The sequence below is a fragment of the Pangasianodon hypophthalmus genome, chromosome 19 (genome assembly GCF_027358585.1).
Source record: "Pangasianodon hypophthalmus isolate fPanHyp1 chromosome 19, fPanHyp1.pri, whole genome shotgun sequence".
Classification (NCBI taxonomy): Eukaryota; Metazoa; Chordata; class Actinopteri; order Siluriformes; family Pangasiidae; genus Pangasianodon; species Pangasianodon hypophthalmus.
The window spans coordinates 20,628,940-20,644,195 of record NC_069728.1 but is presented as its reverse complement, the minus strand read 5'-3'; the positions used below and the strand labels follow the sequence as shown (position 1 = coordinate 20,644,195).

General features: G+C 42.9%; 3 non-coding genes across 3 annotated transcripts; all 3 read left to right on the top strand.

Annotated features, from left to right (window-relative positions):
• The first annotated feature begins 1,735 nt into the window (after positions 1 to 1,735).
• trnah-gug (transfer RNA histidin (anticodon GUG)) lies at positions 1,736 to 1,807 on the top strand. The gene has a single exon. It is a non-coding gene; the product is annotated as a tRNA-His (tRNA).
• A 457-nt stretch (positions 1,808 to 2,264) lies between these two features.
• trnae-uuc (transfer RNA glutamic acid (anticodon UUC)) lies at positions 2,265 to 2,336 on the top strand. The gene has a single exon. It is a non-coding gene; the product is annotated as a tRNA-Glu (tRNA).
• An 8,019-nt stretch (positions 2,337 to 10,355) lies between these two features.
• trnah-gug (transfer RNA histidin (anticodon GUG)) lies at positions 10,356 to 10,427 on the top strand. Its single transcript has one exon. It is a non-coding gene; the product is annotated as a tRNA-His (tRNA).
• Positions 10,428 to 15,256: the final 4,829 nt, after the last annotated feature.

The window sequence follows — 15,256 nt, the reverse complement described above, 5'->3', positions numbered from 1 at the left end:
AAATATAAAGTGGTGAGCTTCTCCTCGGATATCCATATTTGCCGTTTTGTTTCTAGTTATGATGCTGATCTATTTGGGTTTTTCACCATGGATGAGGTTTCCTTTCATTTGATATCTTTATTGCTTATATACCGTGACCTAATGGTGACTAATGTCACAGCAAATAATGTCAGTGTTTTTTTTTTAAACAAATGTTAAAATTCTTGCTTGTTGCCAAAGCTGTTTGTTCTCAGAGTCTTTAAGACTCTCAAGCGAAGCCATTGGTAATGTTTACACTTGCCTCTAGTCAAGCTTCTGGCTGATTAATACAACTCTCCGTGGGCAGGCTGTTATGTGGTGGTCACATACACTATATTACCAAAAGTATTCGGTCACCTGCCTTGACTCACATATGAACTTAAGTGCCATCCCATTCCTAACCCATAGGGTTCAATATGATGTCGGTCCACCTTTTGCAGCTATTACAGCTTCAACTCTTCTGGGAAGGCTGTCCACAAGGTTGAGGAGTGTGTTTATAGGAATTTTTGACCATTCTTCCAAAAGCGCATTGGTGAGGTCACACACTGATGTTGGTCGAGAAGGCCTGGCTCTCAGTCTCTGCTCTAATTCATCCCAAAGGTGTTCTATCGGGTTCAGGTCAGGACTCTGTGCAGGCCAGTCAAGTTCATCCACACCAGACTCTGTCATCCATGTCTTTATGGACCTTGCTTTGTGCACTGGTGCACAGTCATGTTGGAAGAGGAAGGGGCCCGCTCCAAACTGTTCCCACAAGGTTGGGAGCATGGAATTGCCCAAAATGTTTTGGTATCCTGAAGCATTCAAAGTTCCTTTCACTGGAACTAAGGGGCCAAGCCCAACTCCTGAAAAACAACCCCACACCATAATTCCTCCTCCACCAAATTTCACACTCGGCACAATGCAGTCCGAAATGTACCATTCTCCTGGCAACCTCCAAACCCAGACTCGTTCATCAGATTGCCAGATGGAAAAGCGTGATTCATCACTTCAGAGAACGCGTCTCCACTGCTCTAGAGTCCAGTGGCGGCGTGCTTTACACCACTGCATCCGACGCTTTGCATTGCACTTGGTGATGTGTGGCTTGGATGCAGCTGCTCGGCCATGGAAACCCATTCCATGAAGCTCTCTGCGTACTGTACTTGGGCTAATCTGAAGGTCACATGAAGTTTGGAGCTCTGTAGCAATTGACTGTGAAGAAAGTCGACGACCTCTTTGCACTATGCGCTTCAGCATCCGCTGACCCCTCTCCGTCAGTTTACGTGGCCTACCACTTCGTGGCTGAGTTGCTGTTGTTCCCAAACTCTTCCATTTTGTTATGATAAAGCTGACAGTTGACTGTGGAATATTTAGGAGCGAGGAAATTTCACGACTGGATTTGTTGCACAGGTGGCATCCTATGACAGTTCCATGCTGGAATTCACTGAGCTCCTGAGAGCGGCCCATTCTTTCACAAATGTTTGTAAAAACAGTCTGCATGCCTAAGTGCTTGATTTTATACACCTGTGGCCAGGCCAAGTGAATAGGACACGTGATTCTGATCATTTGGATGGGTGACCGAATACTTTTGGTAATATAGTGTATCACATAGTGGTTAGTACTCTGTGTTGTGGTCACAGCAAACAGGGTCGGAATCATGATAAAGGCATGGCTTTTCTGCAGCCTACAACCAGCAGCAACAGCTGTCTCAACAGCTGTCCCAACAGCTGAAGGGTGAGGAGCTGTGATCGTATAGTGGTTAGTACTCTGCGTTGTGGCCGCAGCAACCCCGGTTCGAATCCGGGTCACGGCATGCCCTTTCCCTGTTCTTCTTGTTCTTTGGCCATTGTTTGTATCCCACAGCCCTTCTCTAGTGGGGAAGTTGTTTGTTGCTTCCCTTGAACTTGTGAAGGTTGCCAGTGAGAAAGTGAAATGAAGCCTTATCTCACTACTTGTGGCCGAACCCCTGGCCCCATACCTCTTGTACTCTCAGTTTGGGCATGGGTTGTAAGCCACCAGTGCATCTTGTACGGGACGGTGAAATAGAGGAGTATCTCACTTCAGCAGCTGAGGTAAAGCATCTGTCTATGGATCAGAAGATTCTAGGTTCGACTCCTGGCTGGCTTGGCTCTCCTTTATCCCCTCCAATGTTATGGATAACAGCACTGTTTGACCCACCCAGAGATCAAACTGCAGCCTGCCCATCTCTGAACGTGTTCTGCTTCTGGCCCATAGACACAGCTGTTAGTGTGCAGGTGCTCATGTAGTGGTCCCATATGGTCTAGCGGTTAGGATTCCTGGTTTTCACCCAGGCGGCCCGGGTTCGACTCCCGGTATGGGAAGTGGCTTTTACCGTAAGCAACGTATTGAAATGAGCATCACCTTTCTAAGGTCCCTTCTTTCAGCCAGCAACTGCTTTCCTGCCAGACACAGCGTTCAGTCCTGCTTGCAGGGTGCATCGTATAGTGGCCATTACTTTCCTTGGTGGCCACAGCAACCCCCCATTCATATCTGGGTCACGGCATGGACTCTCCACATTACTCTTTTACTCTGACTTTGGCCATGGTTTATATCTCGCAGCTCTTCTGCAGTGGGAAAGCCTGATGTGGTAGGATTTCCCTGACGCAAGCTGTAGATGGATTAACTTCCAGTTCTGGCTGATTGGGAACGCTTAACAGAAACATGGCACAAACAGAGTGATGGACTCCTCTTCAATCAAATTACCCCCACGGGCTATGGGTTGTTTGATCTCCCGCGACTCTCTGGCAGAGGCGGGGATATTATGGTGATTCATAACCTACAACACAACATAAGCCCAGTGTCAGTACCACAGTTTTCTTCTTTTGAGTGCCTCGTTCTGGGTGTCTCTGCCCCTCTCATTACCATCATCGCTACAGTCTATAGACCTCCAAAAACTAATGAAGCCTTTTTGTCTGAGTTTGCTGATTTGCTGTCTATGCTGTGCCTCAAGTTTAAGAGGATTCTTATCTTGGGGGACTTTAACATCCACATTGACTCAAAAGACTCAGTGGTAACAAAGGACTTTCTGTCTTTATTGGAGTGTTTTGATTTACTTCAGTTTGTTGACTGTTCTACACATAACAGGGGTCACACATTAGACCTAGTTATTGCAAATGGTTCTTTCATGTATGAGCTTTCCTCTTGTGATTTAGGTCTTTCTGACCATCTAGTTATCTTTTTTAATATGGAATTACCACAGACAAATGTCTCTTCAAATTGTACTATAAAATTTCGCAAATGGAAATCCATTGATCTGCCAGATTTTATTAACTATTTTACTTCTTCCTTAAGTTGTTTTTCTCCATCAGATCCCCTTGATGACAAAATTTCTCTGTTAAATAATGTTCTCATATCTGGCTTGGATTCCTTTGCTCCTTTGAAATCACGGACCATTTCCTTTTTGCGTTCTACTCAAAATGTTTTTCAACTGAGCTTTGTAACAAATTTCTTGACTTTTTTAGTACCAAGATTGACAATGTTCGTAAATCCATCCTTACTACTCATTCCATCTCCCCTGCTTCTTCTCTCAGTCTCTCTTGCTTTTCTGGCACCCCTCTTTCTCTCCACTTGACCATGTTACTCTAGGTAAAGAGGTATCACATATGAAGGCTACCACGTGCATTATTGATCCTGTACCAACTAGTTTATTTAAATCAAGTTTTGCCTCCTTGTGCCCTATAGTCTTGAGTATAATAAATGACTCCCTGTGCACTGGTGTTGTGCCAGCAGCATTTAAAATTGCTGCTGTAACTCCAGTACCCAAAAAGACTAGCTTTGATTTGGAGAACTTTAACAACTTTCATCCTAGAACGCACTGTTGTTCTCAATTACACAATCACCTCATTGCTAACAATCTTTTTGAGCCCCTTCAATCCGGCTTCCATAAACTCCACAGTACAGAAACAGCTCTAGTTAAGGTCACTATTGACTTGTTAATAGCTTCTGATTCTGGTTCTCTTTCTATTCTCGTCCTTCTTGATCTCAGTGCCGCTTTTGACACTGTTGATCACACTCTTTTACTTACCCGTCTTGGAACTATCTTTGGTGTCTCAGGGACTGCTTTAAATTTGTTTAGATCTTATCTCTCAGATCGTAGGCAGTTTGTGTCTCTGGGTGGATGCAGGTCAGAAATGGGTTCAGTTCAGTGTGGTGTCCCTCAGGGGTCAATCTTGGGCCCCTTACTTTTTAGCATATTTTTTTCCTGTTGGTCAGCTCCTAAGATCTTTCGGTGTTAATGATCATTTTTATGCAGATGACACACAGATTTACATCCATACTACACCTGGTGATAACGTGGAAGTCACTCTTCTTTCACATTGTATTTCTGAGATAAAAATTTGGATGGCTCAAAACTTTCTCTGTCTTAACAGTAATAAGACTGAAGTGATGCTCATTGGTTCTCCTCACCAGCTTTGTAAAGCTGGCTCTTTAAATTTAACCGTGGATGGCTCTGCTTTAGAGTTTCAAACAAAATTAAAAAACCTAGGAGTTATATTTGATGTGAGTTTTTCTTTTGAGCCACATGTGCAGAATACTGTTAAAACATCCTTCTTTCACCTCAGAAATATTGCAAGATTGCGGCCTATGTTATCTTTTTCTGTGGCTGAAAAATCAATCAATACTTTTGTCTTCTCTCACATTGATTACTGCAATGCACTCCTGGCTGGGGTCTCTAAGTCTACGATAAATAAACTGCAGTATGTACAAAATTCTGCAGCTAGAATCCTGACTAGGTCCAGGACAAGTGAGCACATCACTCCTGGTTTGGAATCCTTGCACTGGCTCCCTGTCAGGTTTCGTGTAGTTTTTAAAATTCTTATGCCTACTTACAAGGCATTGCATGGTTTGGCTCCCCATTATTTGACCGAGCTTTTTACCTATTACACCACAAAACGTGATCTCCGCTCCTCCAACCCTGGTCTTTTAACTGTCCTTCAGACTCATTCGCGTACTATGGGTGATAGGGCCTTCTCTTCTTACGCTCCAAAACTGTGGAGCTCCGTTCCATCTGATCTTAGAGAAACCCAGTCTTAGTATATTTAAATCTTCTCTTAAAACTTATTTTTTTAGGATTACTTTTATTTGATTACTTTGTGTTGTTTTGTTTTATTTTGTTATTAAATTATTGTTATTACTATTATTGTTATTGTTATATATTTTTATATATTCTTATGTAAAGCTAAGAAGATTTACCCCATCCAAAGTTGTGGAGAAAGTTGCTTGTTGACTTCCACAAAGCTCAAAGCTGTGCATGGTCTCCAGTGGGAAAGTTGTTTGTCTGTTCCCTTGAAGATTGAATTGAGCATCACCTTTTCTCGTGACCGATGCAAGACTGAGTTCTAGGTCCCGTTTTTCAGCCAGCAACTGCTTTTCTGCCAGAGTCACAGCGTGCAGTCCACTTGCACTGTTTTCTTTGCATCAGACTAAGAATACTCTTGCAGGACAAAATAATAAAGTTGTTTGTTTGTAGAGAATGATCTTACGTACAGATTGTGTTTAAAATCGTTTAATGTCAAATCCTTCAAGCCAAATTATTCAGTCACATCTTTCATATATTGATGAATCCGAGAGGCAATGCTTACTGTTAATATATGATCTCTGTTAAAATATTTTTAATATTTTCGACACAAAACAACATCAAACTGTGGCCTATTTACCACATTTATTATATTTGAAATATAAAGTTGTGAACTTTCGGATATCCATATTTGCCATTTTGTTTCTAGTTATGATGCTGAACTATTTGGGTTTTTCACCATGGATGAGGTTTCCTTTCATTTGACATCTTTATTGCTTATATACTGTGACCTAATGGTGACTAATGTAACAGCAAAAAATCTGTCAGTGTAAATTTATTACGGTAAAATTCTTGCTTGTTGCCAAAGCTGTTTGTTCTCAGAGTTTTTAAGACTCTCATGCAAAGTCTTTGGTTATGGCCTTTCCCTGTTCTTCTTGTACTTTGGCCATTGTTTGTATCCCACAACCCTTCTTCAGTGGGGAAGTTGTTTGTTGGTTCCCTTGAAGCTGTGCAGTGGGAAAGTGACATGAAGGCATATCTCACTACCCCAGGGTGAACTTGTACCAGTGCATCCCATGTATCATCCACAAGATGTTTTTCAGCCTTAATAACAATTCTCTCGCCTATGGAGCCATGATCATATAGTGTTTAGAACTCTGTGTTGTGGCCACAGCAAGCCTAGGTTGAATCAAGGTGTGGATTTTCACCATACCACAGTTCGGTCATGGCTTGTAAACCAGAAGCGCGTCTTGCGAGGGACAGTGAAATCAAGGAGTATCTGACCACGGTAACGTGTCTGACTACTGATCAGCAGATTCTAGGTTCGACTCCTGGCTGGCTCGGCTCTCCTTTATCCTCCCAAGCGTTATCGATAATGGTGCTACCCACCCAGAGATCAAACTACAGCCTGCCCAACTCAAAAAGTGCTTTTCTCCTGACCTGAGCTGTTGACACAGCCCTTAGTATGCGGGTACTGGAACAGAGGTCCCAGATGGTCTAGTGGTTAGGATTCCCAGTTTTCACCCAGGCAGCCTGGGTTTGACTCCTGGTATGGGAAGTGGCTTTTATAACGAGCATCACCTTTCCTCCAGACAGAGTTGTAGGTCTCATTTTTAAGCCAGCAACTGCTTTTGTGCCACAGTCACAGCATTCAGTCCCACTTGCAGGGTGCAGTGCATAGTGTTCATTACTTTCCTTGGTGGCCGCAGCAACCCCGCATTCATATCTGGGTCATGGCATGGACTCTCCACTCTCCTCTTTTACTCGGACTTTGGCCATGGTTTATATCTCGCAGCCCTTCTGCAGGTGATGATTTTCTGGGATAATAACAATTCTCACAACCATAGTGGCGTGTGGAGCCGTGATCGTATAGTGGTTAGTACTATGTGTTGTGGCTGTAGCAACGCCGGTTCGAATCCGGGTCACGGCATGGCCTTGGGGTAGTTGTTTGTCGGTTCCCTTGAAGCTGTGCAGGGTTGTGAAGGTTACCAGTGGGAAAATGAAATGAAGCTGTATCTTGCTACGCCAGGCTGAATGTGTATCGGTGCATCCCCTGCTTCATCCAGAATATGAATTTCTGGCAGCATAACTGCTGTTGCAGCAAGCCCAGGTCGAATCTGGATCAAGGAATGAATGTTATGCATCTCACTTGCACTCTCAGTTTGATCATGGCCTGTAACCAGCAGTAGGTCTTGGGTGGGATAGCAAAATGACCCCAGTTGGAATCTGGGTCACGGCATGGACTTTTCCCTTTCCTCTTGTACTCTCACTTTGGCCTGAAATATTTTGACAAAAAATAGTCAAAAACCACTCTTTAGGTTTTTGTTTGAGGAAAAAAAATTAAATACACCTACAAGAAACTGCAAAATCTACCATTTTACAACTAACATTGATGGCAATTATAATTGCACAATGATTTTAAAATATTGTTTCGTATAGAAAATGCTGTTCAGTCTTTCAGTTTCATTAAACACCCTACTGGAAAGAATTCATCTAATTATAAGAAAGTATTAAACATATATTTATGCTCATCGCATAAATAAATAAAGAAAGCTTTATTAACGAAAACATTCAGAGGTTAAAAGAATTAAAAGTAATATTGTTGCCCCTCAGAAACTGTTAGGACTGAGCCTATACAATGCTTAGTGCATAGAAAAGTCCATAACATTATGGTAAATTAAAATGAATTCATAGTGCATAGTAAATAAACTCCAAAGGATTAAGGAAGAGGACTTCAGGTACTTATGGCCAGACCTTTATACTTCACTATTGTTGAATAATTCTGTTCTACAGTATATGTTCATTTTATATTTCGATAAAAAAAAATTTATCTGCTTTTGTGCAGATAATGTGACTGCAGTTCTCTTGCGACAGTCAGAGACCATTCATGGTTTCAGGGGGACATTAGACAAGCGATTTGTAAAAGGATTATATCCAAAATGTACTGTTATGTGTTTACCACCACTAGTGTTCTGCTGTGTTGTGGCTGTGGTTTTATTTAATTTTATTTTCCAGTCAATAATAGGCAACAATTTGACAAGGGTTTGTTTTGGAGGTTGAGTTCTCAAACAACTGGGAAGTGGGACTCATGAGGAAAAAATTTAAATACCTCTGTCTTAGATACTACTCTGCATCTGCTATTTATAATTTAATTCAGTCTATATTTGAGATTTGCATACATGAGTTAATGCTGGAGGAAGTTCGAGTCGGGAGAGTCTTTAGGGACATTTATTCTCCATATGATAATTTATTTTTTCATAGGTGACACTGCAGTGCAATTTTAATTGTTTTTTTTAATGTTTCTTTCTTTCCTGGTTATTAGCATGCACACAATCCCAGCCCTGTTCTTATAGGAATCAGAAAAATAATAAAAGAATGGTTGGCTGCTTTCCAGTGACTCACCTTCAGCTCACTTGTCGCACACGCACACGCACACGCACACGAACACACACAAACAGAACACTTTGACTCGGCTCACTATGAGAGAGAAGGAAAGACAAACTGCTTGTTAATACAGCCCACACACAAATAATCAATTGGTGAGCCCTGTTAGTTGCCGATGCCCAATCCCCCCCCCCCACCCCCCCGTTCTGTGGTCTGCTGAGACTAAAGTTGCGTCAAATGTTTAATGAGCATTATTAAACTTTATGAAAAAGCTAAAGTATAATGTTTGGCACAAAACAAATTCATCCCAACACCCACGTAACACCATTTCTGTGATCAAGCGCACTGGTGTTAGCATCATGCTCTTTGGTGGCTTTTCAGCAGGAGGAGCTGCAAAGCTTGTTGCCATCACAGGCAATGTGGATGGAGCCTGTGGTAGAGGAGGCGTGGACTAAGAGGAGGTGGGTTGAACCGGCAGGTAACGCGTGATGATTCTAACCTGTGTCTTATTATCTTTGTGCTTTCATTGACTGCTGTCGGGCGGAGAGAGAGGGGCATACCTGGTGGAGCATGATCTTGAACTTGAACAATTTGAAAGCCACAAGCTAGTGATGGCCCCTTTTGGGGAAAATTACACCTTATATTAGAAATCTTGATCTACTTTTCTTTTGCAGTAAACTCCAGCAGCTCCTTCAACAGCTCTCCTCTCGATATCTCTGTGCTTACTGTGTAGCTATCAATGCCAGTAGCTTTCTAACAGAAAATGCATCAACCCTACTGGCTGCTCCTGTTTCTCACCACAGCAGCTGTCATCCAAAAATATATCGTTAAAGAAAGGAATGCAGTCAAAAAAAAAAAAAACTTTTATTATAATCAGTATCTAATAGTACATACACTTTAGTAGTTTCTGTTAGTTCTTCTTAATGTATATAGACTTACAGCCTTTCAGCATCTCCCAAAAATGCTGATGTGGCCCGTGCAGAATTTGAGTTTGACACCCCTTTATTATATACACAGGTTTTTGAGTTAGAGGTCCCAATTTTGTAATGAAGAGACCAAGAAAATGTTGCAAAAGAACTGTTAGTTTTCATTAAACTTCCATCATTTGACCATTACGGAAAGTGATATCTAAAATCACCAATTACAAACCTTTGCGAACCAAACATGCAAATGTGATTGTTTTTAGAGTTCTTTAGTCCTCTGTTGAAGATAGGGTCAGCCTACTGGTTATACAGTATACAGGAAATGTTGGGGGCATACAACAAGTCATACAACATGATACTGTAAACAAAGCTACCTCTATAGCTTGTATAATTAAAAACAGTGCAGGTACCTATTAGATGTCATCCTGGGGTGTGTTTTTAACATATTTTCCTCTTTTATCAAAAGACATCATTTCTAACACAATTTTTATCACTTATTATATAGCTTGGTACATACTCCAAGAAAATAGAAAGAGCATAAAATAGCTAGACTAATGCTACTGGAGTGTCACAGTGTCCACATGAACCTGACTCATATATCAAAATTGAGTTCTAGCTTACTAGAATGATATAATACGCATATTCCGTGCATTTCCTTAATTCTGCATTACTCTGTTGATCTTTGAAATGGTTTGGCTATACTGGCTCAGGGGACTGTCATAGCTGCCTGTGAAGGCAGAGCCAGCAGCTGAACCAGCAGGTTGCTGAAAGGCAAAGCATCCAGGTGTAGAGACGGGTACAGCAACTGCATCTCACGCTGTCTCCAATAAAAGTTGGAACTTTAGACCAGCTGAAGAAACTCCTTGTAGGTGGATTTCTTCATTTTCGTTCCTCATGGTCTAGAAACAGGGTTTTCACCAAAGCAGCCTGTGGGCCAGTGGCGCAATGGATAACGCGTCTGACTATGATGATTTTCTGGGATAATAACTATCCTCACAACTGCAGAGACATGTGTAGCCGTGATCGTATAGTGGTTAGTACTCTGCGTTGTGGCCGCAGCAACCCCGGTTCGAATCCGGGTCACGGCACTGCCTTTTCACGTTCCTCTTGTACTTCGGCCATTGTTTGTATCCTGCAGCCCTTCTCCAGTGGGTAAGTTGTTTGTTGCTTCCCTCGAAGCTGTGCAGGGTTGTGAAGATTGCTGGTGGGAAAGCGAAATGAAGCCATATCTCACTACCCCAGACTGAACTTGTACCGGTGAATTTCTGGCAGCATAACAGCTGTCGCAAGGCCAAGGCATGTCGAGCCGGGATCATAGAGTGGTTAATGCTCTGCCCTGTGGCTGCAGCAAGCCCAGGTTGAATCCGCGTCATGGCATGAATGTTATGTCTCAATTGTACTCACAGTTTGATCATGGCCTGTAACCAGCAGCAGGTCTTGGGTGGAATAGCGAAATGACCCCAGTGGGAATCTGGGTTACAGCATGGACTTTTCCCTTTCCTCTTGTACTCTCACTTTGGCCTGAAATATTTTGACAAAAAATAGTCAAAAACCAATATTTAGGGTCACCTTTATACTTCACTATTGATGAATAATTCTGTTCTACAAAATATGTTGTTACATAATTTTATATTTCCATAAAAAAAAATTTATCTGCTTTTGTGCAGATGATGTGACCGCAGTTCTCTTGCAGGGGGACATAAGACAAGTGATTTGTAAAAGGTTTATATCAAAAATGTACTGTTATGTGTCTTACCACTGTGTTTACCACCACCAGTGTTCTGCTGTGTTGTGGCTGTGGTTTTATTTAATTTTATTTTCCAGGTAATAATAGGCAACAATTTGACAAGGGTTTGTTTTTTTGGGTTGAGTTCTCAAACAACTGGGAAGTGGGACTCATGAGGAAAAAATTTAAATACCTCTGTCTTAGATACTACTCTCCATCTGCTATTTACAATTTAATTCAGTCTATATTTGAGATTTACATACATGAGTTAATGCTGGAGGAAGTTTGAGTTGGGAGAGTCTTTAGGGACATTTATCCTCCATATTTATGTTTTCATAGGTGACTTTGCAGTGCAATTTTAATTGCTTTTTTTAAATGTTTCTTTCTTTCCTGGGTATTAGGAAGCACATAATCCCAGCCCTGTTCTATACCATGCCAGAGATGAGACATACTGTGGCATTGTTCACTGTCAGGGAGAGTAACATAGCAGACTTATCTAACAATCTTATAGGAATCAGAAAAATAAAAAAAGAATGGTTGGCTGCTTTCCAGCGACTCACCTTCAGCTCACTTGTTGTGCGTGCACACACAGACACACACACACACACACGCACACACAAACAGAACACTTTGACTCGGCTCACTATGAGAGAGAAGGAAAGACAAACAGCTTGTTAATACAGCCCACACACAAATAACCAATTGGTGAGACATGTTGCCATAGATGGAATTGCAGGGGGTCCAGTGAGGGAGGCAGCAGGGTCTTGACGTGCCTCATGACGAGCCTCTCGAAGCACTTCATGATGATGGGTGTAAGTGCAACGGGACGGTAGTCATTGAGGCAGGACACTGAAGACTTCTTTGGCACGGGGACGATGGTGGTGGCCTTGAAGCAGGTCGGGACAACGGTGCTACACAGAGAGGTGTTGAAGATGTCCGTGAAAACATCTGCCAACTGGTCTGCACATCCCCTGAGCACCCTGCCAGGAATGTTGTCTGGTCCAGCAGCCTTCCGTGGGTTGACTCTGTGTAGAGTCTTCCTCACGTCAGCCGTGGTTAGACACAGCACCTGGTCATTGGGAGAAGGGGTGGTCTTCCTCGCCATCACGCCGTTCTGTGCCTCGAACCGAGCGTAGAAGTCGTTCAGCGCATCTGGGAGGGAGGCATCACTGTCACAGGCAGATGGTGATGACCTGTAGTTTGTGATGTTCTGGATGCCCTGCCACATGCGCCGGGTGTCTCTGCTGGTCTTGAAGTGGTCGTGGATTCTCTGAGCGTGTGCGTGCTTCGCCTCTCTGATGGCCCTTGCTGTTCTTAGGGCCACCTTATCGCCTGCTCTGAAGGCGGAGTCTCGAGTCCTCAGTAGCGCACGCACCTCTGCAGTCATCCACGGCTTCTGGTTGGAGCGTGAGGTGATGGTCTTGGAGGCGGGTGACGTCATCAATGCACTTGCTAATATAGCTGGTCACTGATGTCGCGTATTCCGTCGGTAATACATCACTGCTCCACTCAACGGGTTTATGACCGTGTACAACTTTTGGATATTCGAAGGTTTATCGAGCAACTACATTATGACTTGAGAGGACCTTGCTACCGTGCCCCTACCTGTGTGGCGGACATACCAGTTTTTCTTCCTTAACATCGGATGATTTTCTTAGTTTTTTTCTCAAAAAGATTGCCGATCAGAGACCACAATCTGCTATAACATACTGTGACATTATCGAACCCCCTTTGTGCGCTCCCACTTGGAGTGCTTTTGAACCCACCTCATTGTCTACCCTACAAGAAATTATTGCTCTACTAAAACCTACTGTTTGCTCATTTGATATCATTCCTTCTCGTATCTTGAAACAACTCTTTGAGACCTTGGGACCCAGTCTTCTGGCTATTGTGAACAAATCACTTAGTTTGGGGACCATACCAGCAGATCTCAAACATGCACTGGTAGTTCCATCTCTCAAGAAGCCAAATCTTGACCCTGCGGATCCTGCTAATTATAGGCCTATCTCTAATTTGCCTTTTCTTTCTAAGATTCTAGAAAAAGTTGTTCAACTTCAATTAAACTCTTTTTTGTTAAAAAACTCTATCTATGAAACATTTCAGTCAGGATTCAGAACATTTCATAGTACTGAGTCAGTTTTACTAAAGGCGTTAATTGATATCTATATGGTAACTGACCAGGGGCATAGTATTGTTTTAGTGCTATTAGACCTTACTGCTGCATTTGATATGATTGATCATAATATTCTCATTGCCCGACTTAAGTCCTATGTGGGCTTGACGGGAACCGTTTTAAGCTGGTTTAGTTCCTATTTAAAGGACCAGAGGCTCTCAGTTCGACTAGGCACCGACATGTCACCAGCTGCTAACCTCCCATGGGGGGTCCTGCAGGGATCAATACTTGCTCCAACACTTTTTTCTCTGTATATGCTCCCTTTGGGCTCCATTGTTAGGAAACATGGTGTTTCATTTCACTGCTACACTGATGATACCCAGATTTATTTGCCACTTAAACGCTCTGATAGCAACACTTTTGATACTTTGTTGGCTTGTATGAAGGATATTAAAATCTGGATGTCATCAAATTTTCTCAACCTTAATGAAAAGAAAACTGAAATTATATGTTTTGGTCCCCCTAGTGGCGTTCCCTTAAAATATCTCAGTAATCACTTTGTTACATCCCAAGCCAAAACCCTTGTTAAAAACCTAGGTGTTTTGCTTGACAGTGAGCTGAAACTTGATAGTCAAGTAAATTCTGTGGTTAAATCCTGTTTCTTCCATCTCCGTCTTCTCTCTAAAATCAAGCCTTTCCTCTCTTTTCAGGATTTTGAGAGAGTAATTCATGTTTTTATATCATCACGCTTAGATTACTGTAACTCACTGTATGGTGGAATAAATGCTGCTACCCCGGCCCGTCTCCAGTTGGTCCAAAATGCATCAGCAATGGATAATGTGTCTGACTACGTATCAGACGATTCTAGGTTTGACTCCTGGCTGGCTCGGCTCTCCTTTATCCTCCCAGCATTATGGATAATGGCACTGTTTGACCCACCCAGAGATCAAACTACAGCCTCCCCAACTCAAAAAAGTGCTCTTCTCTTGACCCGGCTGTTATAGACACAGCTCTTAGTATGTCGGTACAAGGATAGAGATCCCATATGGTCTAGCCGTTAGGATTCCTGGTTTTCACCCAGGCGGCCTGGGTTCGGTACGCGAAGTGGCTTTTATCCCTAGCAACGTTGACATGAGCATCACCTTTCCGCGAGACTGACTTGTAGGTCTCGTTTTTCAGCCAGCAAGTGGAGTCACAGCATTCAGTCCCACTTGCAGGGTGCATTGCATAGTGGTCATTACTTTGCTTTGTGGCTGCAGCAACCCCCGTTCGTATCTGGGTCACAGCATGGACTTTCTACACTACTCTTTTACTCGGACTTTGGACCAACACCAGGATAATAAAATTTGCGAATGACACCACAGTCATCGGACCGATCACTGGTGGTTAGGAAACATCATACAGAAGGGAGGTAGCAGGACTGATGGCCTGGTGTCAGGAAAATAATCTCCACTTAAATATAGACAAGACCAAGGAGATGATTATTGATCCTAGAACGAGGAGGAAGGAGCAGCACACCCCAGTCTACATCGGTGAGACAGAGGTGGAAAGGGTGAAAACCTTTAAATTCCTTGGAATTTATGTCAGCGAGGACCTCACCTGGTCTCACAACACTCAGCAGCTCCTGAGGAGATCCCAGCAGTGACTGTACTTCTTAAGAAGGCTGAGGAAATTTGGCATGTCAACCAAAATCCTCAGCAACTTCTACAGATGTACAGTTGAAAGTGTGATCACCAGCTTAATCACAGTGAAAGTCCCCAGTGGAAAAGCGAAATGAAACTTTATCACACCACCCCTGGCCGGATATTTACCAGTGCATTCCATGCTTCAGCCTGAGATCAGATGTTTTTCTGAGTTAATAATGACTTCCTTCACAGTAAGGCGGTATGGAGCCGTGCTCGTATAGTGGTTAGTACTCTGCGTTGTGGCCGCAGCAACCCTGGTTCGAATCCGGGTCACGGCATGGCCTTTCCACGTTCTTCTTGTACTTTGGCCATTGTTTGTATCCCACAGCCCTTCTCCAGTGGGGAAGTTGCTTGTTGCTTGTTGCTTCCCTCGAAGCTGTGCAGTGGGAAAAT